The 10,573-nt window shown below is 43.9% G+C and overlaps 1 pseudogene; it reads right to left on the bottom strand.

Annotated features, from left to right (window-relative positions):
* Positions 1–513: 513 nt before the first annotated feature.
* LOC132820028 (sodium- and chloride-dependent neutral and basic amino acid transporter B(0+)-like) overlaps positions 514–10,573 on the bottom strand; it is a 34,355-nt pseudogene continuing 24,295 nt past the window's right edge.

Genomic DNA, 10,573 nt, shown 5'->3' with positions numbered 1-10,573 from the left:
GTACTATTTCTTCCTTTTAGACGGGACCATTCCTTTTACCTCACACTGGGGTCACTCTGTTTTTTAGGTGACGGCTTCGTACAGGTCCATGAGCTATGAGAAAGGTTAGGGGTTAAGCCTACCTTCACTTTTTTACCATTGCCCTGATTGATGTCTGGTTTCTCCAGTTCTGTTGCACAACTGGGTGGGGGGCAGTCTTAGTGAATGCATTGGACATTTCGCACTGGCCCCCTCTTTCTTTTACTAGATGACTAAAGACTTCACATCCAGGAGTACTGGCATGGTGATGTCCGTTGAGTCTAATAGCAAGGAGCTTTTCGAGATCAGCTCACCCAATGGCTCCGCCTTCACAGGAATGTGCTAATGGCGGTTGTTAAATACAATGCTTTTCTTTCCCATACTAGTAGGATGTTTTCTGGCTGATTTCACCAAATGCCACCCTGGGGATGGCAGGACTCTTTTCACCACATTTCTGCAGCCCCATCTCCCTGGTTTAAATGTAATGTGGTATCATTACTTTTCAACCGAACCCCCCATACGCTGGGCTCTGCACTCCTCAACAGATGCCTGCGCCGCCACCAACTCTGAGTACACGACAGCCTGCGTGTGATCTCCTACAAACGGGGAGGGACATATGGAGTACATGCTGTAAGGTGACTTCCATTCATGAACCGTGGAGCCGGTTTTCCGTGCGGCCGGTTGCATTAAGTGACTCACGCCTCCCGATGGGAAGCCAGGCGAGTGGGGATCTGGCGGTTATTCTCTCCAATGATGCACTACCACCTCTGAATGGGCTACGGGTGCAGGCGTACTAAATACTATCTCTCCGGTGCATGCCAGCGGTCTCAATGGCTTTCTTTCGAGTTCATCCGATCGCGTCGCCCACGGTGGTGCGCTACGGTTCTGCTCTTGATGCTACTCAGTACTAACTTTTCTCCTTTATAAACAATGAATGTGGTCTGGTTGTCCAAGGAGTCCCTACTTATTTTGCCCATTGACCTGGGGATATGTGAATTGATCCTTTCATACAGTGGGAGGTTGAGATGTACTGTGGGCCCGGGACTCGAAACACTGCTGTTCACACAAGCGATTTTTACATAATCTCCAGTACTCCCGGTTGGCTTCAGCTGGTCTCGAGGGCCACAGAACACACTATTGAGCCGGTTGCCACTGCCTGTGTCCGTTCTTGACGGCGGTGAAACGGATGTCGGTATCTACAATTCAATGCAGTACGACTGGTTAGCCAATGACGGGTACGATCCCTCGGGCGAGGGACAACCTAAGACAGGCACAGTCGCGCATTGACATCGGAACTGGTGGCCCACGTTCGTCATGATTTAATAAGATCTCTGGCCTCTGTCTTCCGTGTCGGACGTCTGGACTGAGCTGCTGGCCTGTGGAGCATTCTGATCTGCGGGAACACCGGGGCACAGTACAGTTTCTCACTGGGTTTCCACTCGCTAGCAGGTACCTAGCTGCTGGTAGTGTGCTAATCCTATTCCGTTTCACAATTTACAGAACATGTTTACACTTGGGTGTTCTTTGGACTACAGACTTGCGTTCTGCGGACACCTTACTTATTTTAATTCCTCCACTCCAAATCTTTTGCGACTGTTATGTACTCGCGTACAGTGCTCTATTTGTCTTTTTGCCATGTTTTTTGCCATGCTTGATTAATTCTGTGCTTTTGTCATTTCCGCAGAAGCCTGCCGGAGTTGTTTTATCTATTAACTTAGATTTGCATGTAGTTTTAATTGTCTATTTGTAAATTGTGTTGCGGCGTGTTGCGTAGGGCACCCTTCATCCCAACATGACTGTCTCCCTAGAACCGGTGATTCTGGTAAAGACAACGTGCTCGGATACAACAAAGGGACGTCTGTGGGGGCGTCTGCCGGCACACCAGACCCCGGTCGCCTCGTGGTGTTGCGTTTCTTACGGCATGGGGTGGTGTGGCCTCAATAGAGGCCAAGGGAGGGAGTGTTGGGGTAGTTGTACAAGTGGGGTGGGCACACTAGATCTAGGGAGGGTAAAAACTATAACTGTAACAAGTGCTTCTAATACCGGGCCTGAAATGGTTAAACTATCATGATCACTGAACTGGAAACTGCTGGCCTCCTAATCTGATCAGAGGCTAGCTGATAGACAGCCTGTTAATTGCACCTCTGGAATTTGTAACTGGTAGACATTGTTAATTGGATTATTTGAGGTGTCAATTGAACCATCGAAACTACTCACTTAAATCGTAATGAACTATTGTTTCTGGTAAACCACTAATTAAATAAGCGGGACCAGTGGCCCCACAATGTCTACGGGACTGCCCGCTCCGAGGCAAACAGACAGACAGCTCAAACCATCCAACCAGAGAGCGGAACGCTTTGCCCGGGAACGAGTAGCCAACAGGAAGGCCAGACGTGGACATCTGACCGGGAACACTGGCCAGCGAGGGGTATAACTGGGGCGAATTTGAGCAGAAGGGTTAGAACGCCTTCTCCAATGAATTGCATGCTGTAGAATTCATTGTACAGTTCGCCAGTTTTGATTCTGTAAAATAAACGGTGCTCTGCTCCAAACTAAAGAAGCTGGTGCGGTCTCTCCTTCCAAAGAACTCGCAAAGACTGGAACCCCGAGGTTCCGGCCTAACACCTGTTAGCTCTCTTGAATTGAAATAATTACAGTTTAATTTATCAGTCCAACCTGTAGTTGGTTTCTGCTTTGTTCTTGCCTGCTTTAACTAGTTACCTTTCCCAACCAATCTCAAATTGATCTTTTTCTTCACTATTTCCCTGGGTCCCACTATTCCCACCCCCCCCACCTTACTAGTTTAAATCCTCCTGAGCAGCTCAAGCAATTTTCCCTGCCAGTATATTCATCCCCTTCCAATTCAGGTGCAATCCATCCTTCTTGTGGAGGTCACTTCTACCCCAGAAGAGATTTCATTGATCCATTAATGTAAACCCTTCTCCCCTGCACTATCTCCTCAGCCACACATTCATCTGCTCTTTCCTTCTATTCATACCCTCATTAGCTTGTAGTACCAGGGTTATTCCACATATTGCTACCCTAGAGAACCTCCTCTTGAATTCCTGACTAAGCGTCTATATTGTCCCTTTAGAATCTCATCCTTTTCCCTTCCTATATCATTAGTTCCAAAGTGTACAATGACCTCCTGCTGGTCCCTCTCCCCCTTGAGAACATTCGGCACTCTCTCCAACATATCCTTGATCCTGGCAACACACCATTCTGACTTTTCACTGTTGGCCCCAGAAGTGTCTGTCTATGCCTCTGACTAGAAAGTTCCCTCTCACAATTGATCTCTTGGAACCTGACGTACCCCTCATTACATTGAGAACCAGCCTCCGGACCAGAAATTTGGCTGTTCGTGCTACATTCCCCGGAAAGTCCATCACCCCCTACATTTTCCAAAACAGCATACTTGTGTGAGATGGGGACAGCCACAGAAGACTCCTGTACTACCTGCCTACCCATCCTAATTTTCCTGGAGTTAACCCATCTACCTGAATGTTTCTGCGGCTTTTCTCGCTTCCTATAACTGCCACCCGTCATATTCCCTAGCTCTTGTAAATTCCTTATTGCCTCTAACCATGCGATCTGATAGGATTCACAATCAAAGACACTTCCTGCAGAAGTAACCATCAGTAACATGGAAATGCTCCCTAAACTCCCACATCTGATAGGAAGAGCACCTCACTCAACTAAAGGTCATCGTTGCTCCTTCACAATCTACAGACCCAGAAAATAGCACCATCTTTTTGCTCTTAAAAAAAAACACTGCTCCATGCTAACTTAGTACCTATGGTTTATATTTTTAAAATTTAATCAAGAGACCGATCTCAATAAAAGATATAATTAAGAAAGAACCCAATCTATTCACTACTGTAAATTTACAGCAAGATTACAAGTACAAACTATGCACATGTCTGTTCCTGTGCTGTGAGCTCACCCACACAGGTTCCTCTAAGGTCAGCTGTGAATTTCACTGTTTGTTAAATTTTCCTAAATGCACTCTAATGTCCAGAGATACATGAACTCAAACAGCAAAAGCAGTGATAGTGCAGATTCACTGCTGTGTCAGACAGCAGGGTCAGTCTTTCTCTGACCCTGTGGTCACTGCCTTTGTCTGTCATCCTCCTTTTAAAAGTGCCATTGTTTTGATCTTTTATTGCAGAATCATTCGGTGTACTAGAGACAGCACTGAATAATCACTGAAATGGGAATAATGTCCAGGGTTATGGGAAAAAGCCGGGGGAATAATACTAAGGCCTTCTGCACATTCAGAGGGCTGGTACAGGCATGATGGGCTGAATGGCTTCTTTCTGCACCATAACAACTCAGATTCTGTGAACTTTGTGTAGTTGAGACAGACAAACCATAACTTTGGTCTTATATCGAACAGTACGGTACAGACACTAATCCTTCAGTCCACAATATTGTACCGAACATGATGCAAAATTAAACTATTTTCTTCTGCCTGCCATTGGTTCACATCCCTTCATTCCTTGCATATTCATGTCTTTAATTAAAAGTTCCTAAATGCCTTTATCATATCTGCCTCCACCCCCACCCCGGCAGCCTGTTCCAGACTCCTGCCACTCTTTGTGTAAAAAAACTTGCCCCTCACATCTCCTTTGAACTTTTGCCCTCTCACCTTAAATGCTTCTCTTAGTATTTTTGAACTGTGGGGGGGGGAAAAAGATTTTGACTGTCAACCCTATCTATCCATCTCATAATTTTGTAGGCTTCTATCAGCTGCTCCAGAGAAAACAACCTGAGTTTTTCTAGCCTCTTCTTAGAGCTCATACCCTCTAATCCAAGCCTCATCCTGGTAAACCTCTTCTACACCCTCTCCAAAGCCTCCACATCCTTCTTGTAATGTGGCGACTAGAATTAAACGCAATAGTCGTCATGCAGCCTAAGCAAAGTCTTATAAAGCTGTAACATGACCTCCTGATTCTTGTACTCAGTTCCCTGAGCAATAACGGCAAGTACGCCATAAACTTTCTTTATCACCCTACTTGTGACGATTTGTTTTGATCTGTTTTTGATGCTGAAATGAGCTTCTGACAACATTTTCATAACAGCACTAAAACCATATATTTTTGCCTGCATCATCTGATTCGATTCCTCTGTACTTACAGAAATCCTCTGTTGCAAAAATCCACACCCATGCAGTCATGCCATTGGCACTTGGCTATTCAAATAGCAAATCAAGAGTTTGATGTTGGAAAAGCACAGCAGGTCAGGCAGCATCCAAGGAGCAGGAGAATCGACATTTTTGGCTAAAGCCCTTCCTCACGGCTTTAGCCTGAAACATTAATTCTCTGTTCCTTGGATGCTGCCTGACCAGCTATGCTTTTCCAGCACCACACTCTTGACTCTGACCTCCAGCATCTGCAGTCCTCACTTTCTCCTATTCAAGTAACAACTCAGCTGACCTCCCAAATCCGACCCTCTGTGAACTTAATAATTCAAATCTGTGCTCTTCATTACATCAAGCCCTGATCATCGATCATTCCTTTCTCACTAATTCATATTGGCTCCTGCTTCAGTAAGTACTCAAGTTTAACATTCTCCTGCTTGTTTCCAAATCTTTCCATGGTCTTGGCTCACCCTTTCCTGGAAATCTCTGTGACATGTGGGGTTGTCTAAATCAAGCATTTTGAACCCTTGCTGTTTAAATAGTTTGACCATTAGTAGATGGCCCCTCAGTTGCTGAATTACGGGACTTTGGAATTCCTTCCTCAAAACTCACTGTCTCCCTGCCTTTTCTCTCATTGAAAGCATGAAGAAACAAAATGTGAGATTGATCTTGACAAACCTGTACTGAAACCAGGAAATGTTCCACGTGGACTTTATTCGAAAACTACTGAATCCCACCACCTAATGCCACTACTTGTTATTACAACCAGACAAACGTAAAGATCTGCAATGCAGAAGACACCATTCTGAAACTGAGAGATCGTTTTGAAACAGTCCAAACTCCAACTTTGTAAGGTGCATAAATAGTGTATGAATTGATTGAGAATTTAATGAAATCAACCTAACAATCTGTGATCCATGACTGAAATACAAAATATAGAGTTTAGTGGACCTTTTGTTTATATTTGTTAAATTAAGGTGACCTCCATTTTCCAAGGTACTGCAACACCCTGATATGTTCATATTTGTGATGTGTTCCAATAGTGCAATTCTTTTATTATTTTAAAACCTATCTTTGTTTTAATTGCATAAATGTGATAAATTATGTTTTTTTGTAACATTGAAATAACCATAGTCCTATCAGATCACAGGGCTGCTCTCTCAACAGAGAGCGAGGTGATTGATGGTGGTTTAACCTGAGGATCAAGGGGAGAGTTCCAGAAGGAGAGTTCATCACAGTAACCTCAGCTGGTACAGGGATTGGCATCACTCAGCATCACCAACTCACCCATCCAACCAACTGAGCTGACCGATCCACTTTCTTTTAGTTGTATATTCAAACATTCACAGATACTACTTCCAGTCCACTCCAGCTTTAGTGCCTGAACCAAGATGGTATCACGGTGGACTGAACTGAGCATAAGTGAAAGGACAACAAAAAGACATTTTGATTTTGAAACAATGTGCTTTGCATTGCATCTATCATGATCCAAAACCTAATTTTATGTTCTGTGTTCCTTAATCTTTAAAAGATTTCAAAGCGTCCCTCACCTGCCACAAGGTGGGGCCCTCAGCTTGGACTACTCTCACCACAGCCATGATGGGGATCCACATAATACAGAAGATGGTCATACACCAGCCCAGTGCTCCTGACCAGACAGGGTATTCAACAGATCCATATCTTAGTGGGGCAAATGTTGTCAAGGACCAGATTAAGACTGCCTGAATGTGGATAAGATACAAAACTAAATCAGAAACAGAATGAGAGATTGGGTATTTTCAGTTTAAATCAAAATAATGTGTAACAGCTTCTTACCACCAGCAAACACGGAGAGATCAGAATCCAACACATTCTCCACCACAGCCAGAAGAGCCAAGTCCTTTCCCCAATCATCATCTCAATGTCCTTGATGAATCTGTTTGTCCCTGTGAACAACAAGGAAGAAGAGAGACACCATCACTCACTCTGTCCTGTCTTTAGGGCAGCTTGTTTACTGTTGAAGTACATCTTGTACAGGGTGGCACTGATGAACAGGTTAACCCAGAGAAGGGATTGCTCCAGATTTCAAACAGGATAAGGAAATTGATTCTTGTCACCAACTGATTGATCTTTCTCTCTCATTTTAGTAACAAGGGTCTGTCCATCCCAGCACAAATTGGAAACATAAGCTTTTCCTGGAATGAGTTCTTCTTGGGCGATGAAGGTAACTTAGAATTTGAAACACAAACAGATCAATCATGACTGTATTGATGGTGGAGCAGGCTTGAGGGGCTGAATGGGTCTATTTCTGCTAAGGACTTGTAAAATATGAAAGTGAAGAGTTCATAACAAACCCTAAATATAGAAACATGTGAACAACAGCAAAAATAGGCTAATTTTCTCTAATCTTATTACAAATCACTTGTTAGGGATACGCTTAATACTGATAGAAACCAATGAAGGGTAAAGAGTTGGGTGTTTCCAATGTAAAGAACAGGGGTATAAGTGTAATTAATTAAAACTTATAAAATACACCATTGTGTTAAATGCAATAGAGATGACCACTTAGGTGATATGTTGCAGCTGTAGCATGTGGTTGCTGCTGGATTCCTAAAGAAATCCAGTTATATTGGATCAGCTCAAACATTTGAGATAGTACCACACATGAGGCTCCTTAATAACCTGAGAGCCCATTGTGCTGGGTGTACAGTATGACCATGGATAGTGAATTGGTGAGCTGATAGAAGATCGACAGCAGTATCTTGTCGGGATCTGGATGATGTGAGCTTGGCAAGGTTTATTCGAGAATTGGATGAGAACTGTAGCAATTCTGATGTCGGGAAGACCATTTTTTTTGATTCTTTCAGTAAGCAATGAGCTGAATCTGTCACTCAGCAGTGATGAGTTCCTAATTAATGGGATTATTCCCTATTAAGCAGCAAGCTAATGGTACAACACGCCTAACTAATATTCAGCTTCCTATCTTAAACTCACCTAACAAGCTCAACATTGAGAAAACTTGACCTGGAGATTAGAGTGAGGATCTCGTGAATTCAGCTTGTTACCTGCTCCAGATGACCTAAATATTAGGCACTGAGGTCTCAGAGAATACTCCAAGGATGCCAGCCACATACACTTTACATTCATGGTATTGGATCTGATATGTGCCATTCTCTGATATCTTGCTGGACCATCTCAGAAAATTTCTACACTTCAGTACTGCACCACAGTCTGCCCCAGTGACTATCATTGTAATGCCTCGGCCAGCACACCCAAGAGCATGAACCCAGGCTGCATCTCCAGGCTGGTCACTTGCTGTCCCAATTCTCACTCATTCTGAGCTGGCCTGGATGCTCACAACACCTCTCCCTTGCCTTGCCTTTTGCCTTTGTGTGTTTGCTACCTCAGCCAGGGATATTATTCCAGTCGCTCCTTGCCATTTAGTGCAGACACAAAGGAAGGAATCTTGTTGTGGTTGTCAACAGGACTCTGTCAAATCAAGGAGGGTGTAATGGGGTGCTGGCACAGTAAGTCATGGGCAGTCTCTGATACCAATTCCATGTGCTTAGACATGGGCAACCAGCTGCTCAGGGTGGTCAACATTAGTGTTTACACCACGTAAGGGGTTAGGAACTGAATGAAGGTCAGCCCACCACCTGGCTTGAGTCTTTCTGCTCTACTGTGGGCTGCTTACTTCCTGAAATGAGACAGAGGCAGGTATTAATGGAGATGAAAGGGCGTGTCCCAATTGTTACTGTAGGTGCAGCTGGGAGATATCCTGAGTGAACAAGCAGTGCAGAGGGACTGCAGGATTAATGGTGTCTGGGATTGGGGTAGGTGTGAGTGAGCGGAGGGGGACAGATTGCAAGCTGTAGTGAGATTGGTAGGGCATGAGACTCAGTGGAAGGTGGATATAGCAAGAGAGTTACGGTGAGGGTGAGATAACAAACATGGTCGCACTTACTAGCAAAGTGGAGAAGATCATTGACTTCCTTCTTTCACTGCTGGGTATTCCTCCAGATGGCTGAGATTGCACTGATCCAGGTGGCAACCTCGGACCAGGTTGTCATGTCATGCCCTGATCTTACCAATCCAGGGGTAAGAAGAAATCCCACCTCAACACCACACTATGCAGTAGAACCTTTAGATCCCTACTCATCAGGAAGAACACTCCTTCCCCCTGCCTGCCTGCTATGTCTGGGATCAATATAAGTAACACTGTAGGGTTGTTCTAGACTGACAGTGTTTGTATGGATACTTAACGGGCTTTTAATGAAGTTGTAACCACAACATATGGAGCTGCCAGTGTTGGCCTGGGTGGACAAGGTCAGAAGTCACATGGCACCACATTATAGTCCAAAAAGTTTATTTGAAATCAAATGCTTTCAGAGCACTGCCCCTTCGTCAGGTGAAGTAAAGAGAAGCACACAGACACAGAGTTTATAATCAGAGAGATCAAAATATCATACAAGTGGTGTGAGTGGAGTGTTGACAGACTGAATAATATGTCTCTGCAGGTGATCAAGAGTGTCAGATGGTGTGAATAAAGTGTCAACAGCTGAATAGCAGGTGAAGGGATGATCTATAATCTGATTCATTAAGGAAGAGAGATAATTACAAAATATTAAAAATAAGGTAGTTCTGGAGACAAACCAGATGACTGGAATAACATGGTAGGTATAAGAGTCACACGCCGAGGGTCTAACCAAAGTAACAAGTACTAATCCAAAACTCTACACATTAAATAAGGTAGAGAGATCATAATAAGTTATCAAGGTGATGGTGTCAAAACTGGACAGTAAGGAAGATCTTACAGGTACAGAACAGTGTAATGGGGTCACATGTAGTGCGACTTGTAACCAAGATCGTGGTTGAGGCCATCTTCATGGCTCCAGAACTCAGCAATTGGTTTCAGCTCAGTAATTCTGTGCTATTGTGGTCCTCAAGATACAAAACAACACAGAATTATTGTGAGGTAGCAGTGCTAACCACTGGGCCACTGTGCCGCCCAAAGTGGGGACATTTTCAGGATGGCAACCTGTAACTGTATGACAGAGATTAGAGCTAGGGCCTCGATTATGACTGAAATGAAGAAAGTAAATATACAATCACCAAGTTTCCAGATCACAAAAATAGGTGGGAGAGCATTTGGTGAGGATGACACAAAGATTCTATTGAGAGATACAATAGGTTATGTGAAAGAACAAAAACTAGCCAGGTAGAATATAAAGTGGAAAAATGTGAGTAATACACTTTGGCGGGAGGAATAGAGGAGTTGAATATTATTTGACTGAAAAGACTGCAGAAAGCTGCAGCACAGAAGGATTTGGGGTTCCTTGTGCATAAATCTGAAAAGCCTGGCCTTTAAATTTTATGGGTATGAGGGAAGGAAAATGGATAGTTGGCCTTTATTTCAAGGCAAACAGAATACAAAAA

The sequence above is a fragment of the Hemiscyllium ocellatum genome, chromosome 11 (assembly GCF_020745735.1).
Source record: "Hemiscyllium ocellatum isolate sHemOce1 chromosome 11, sHemOce1.pat.X.cur, whole genome shotgun sequence".
In the NCBI taxonomy this organism is placed as follows: domain Eukaryota; kingdom Metazoa; phylum Chordata; class Chondrichthyes; order Orectolobiformes; family Hemiscylliidae; genus Hemiscyllium; species Hemiscyllium ocellatum.
Note: the sequence above shows the minus strand (reverse complement) of the source record. Positions and strands in the feature narration are given on the sequence as shown.